This window comes from Otolemur garnettii, unplaced genomic scaffold (assembly GCF_000181295.1).
Source record: "Otolemur garnettii isolate 467f Iridium unplaced genomic scaffold, OtoGar3 scaffold00102, whole genome shotgun sequence".
In the NCBI taxonomy this organism is placed as follows: domain Eukaryota; kingdom Metazoa; phylum Chordata; class Mammalia; order Primates; family Galagidae; genus Otolemur; species Otolemur garnettii.
The window spans coordinates 254,730-256,344 of record NW_003852497.1 but is presented as its reverse complement, the minus strand read 5'-3'; positions in this window follow the sequence as shown (position 1 = coordinate 256,344).

Below are 1,615 nucleotides of genomic sequence, written 5' to 3'. Positions count from 1 at the left end.
CCTGTAGTCCCAGCTACTCGGGAGGCTGAGGCAAGAGAATTGCCTAAGCCCAAGAGCTGGAGGTTGCTGTGAGCTGTGATGCCATGGCACTCTACCAAGGGTGACAAAATGAAACTCTGTCTCTGGAAAAAAAAAATTAAAAATGTCAGCACTGGCCAGATGATGGTATCTCACACCTGTGATCCCAGCATTTTAGGTGGCTCAGGTGGAAAGATTGTGTGAGCTCAGGAGTTTCAGACCAGCCTGGGCAACATAGAGAGACTGTTTCTACCAAAAAAAAAAAAAAAAAGTTAGCTGACAGTAACTCCAACTACTTGGGGGACCGAGGCTGGAGGATTTCTTAAACCTAGGAGTTTGAGGCTACGTTGAGCTATGATCTGACCACTGCAGTCCAGCCCTGGCAATAGAATAAAACCCTGTCTGTAAAAAAAAAAAGAAAATAAATGAAAAGGAAACCTCCATTGGGGTATCTTGTAGGGGTTTCTATTTCCTTTTTCCAGAATATTAGCCATGGTATAGCCCAGGCGTTGTAGCAGTAGGGCAATATATCCATCGGTTTGGGCCTGACATATTCCATTGGTCTGAGGAAGTAAGCTCTTTTCGTGAAGACCAGAGGGCAGGTACGGTGGCTCACGCCCGCACTCTGGGAGCCCGCACTCTGGGAGGCCAAGGTGGGTGGATCACCTGAGCTGAGGAGTTTGAAATCAGCTTGAGCAAGAGCTCGGCCTGAGCAAGAGCAAGATTCCTTCTCTACTAAAAATAGACAAACTAGCTGGGAAGTGTGGTGGGCGCCTGTAGTCCCAGCTACTCAGGAGGCTGATGCAGAGTTTGAGGTTGTTGTGAGCTATGATGTCACCATGGATGGCACTCTACCCAGGCAGCAGAGTGAGACTCTGTCTTAACAAACAAAAAAAGACCAGAGAGCAAGGAACCAACTCAGCAAGGCTGAGTCTCTAAGAGCATGTCACAATAGGAAATAAGAAACCCCAATAGTTAGTGGGTGCTAAAGCCCTCTGGGCTGGTATCTGGCTCTTGGGTAATTGTAATGTGTGTGATATTTGTTAGATTTAGGTCTTTGAAACAGCAAAAAAATTCTGAGAGAGCTATAATTTAGACAGGGTTTTGTTTGTGGACCCTGGAAAATTTAGAACTTTATTCTCAGATTCAGAATTTATATGCTAGGATGGGCATGTGTATGGAGTTAAATACCCATCTTTCCTGCTAAAGTAACACATGGTCCCTGGAAAAATATATACAAGTAAATGAAATTTACTCGTAGGCCATAGATAACAGCTGTTTATATTTTGGTGACTATCGAGTTTAAAAAATTCATATATAAGAAAATAAAAGTAGGCTGGGCGTGGTGGCTCCCTCCTGTACACCTTGCACTCGGGGAGGCCAAGGCAGGAGGATCACTTGAGCTCTGGAGGTCGAGACCAATCTGAGCAAGATTAAGATTGAATCTCTACAAAAAATAGAAAAACTAGCTGAGTATTGTGGCGGGCACCTGTAGTCCCAGCTACTTGGGAGGCTGAGGCAAGAGGTTCACTCAAAACCGAGAGTTTGAGGTTCCTTGTGAGCTGTGATGCCACAGAACTTAAGCCAGGGCAACAGA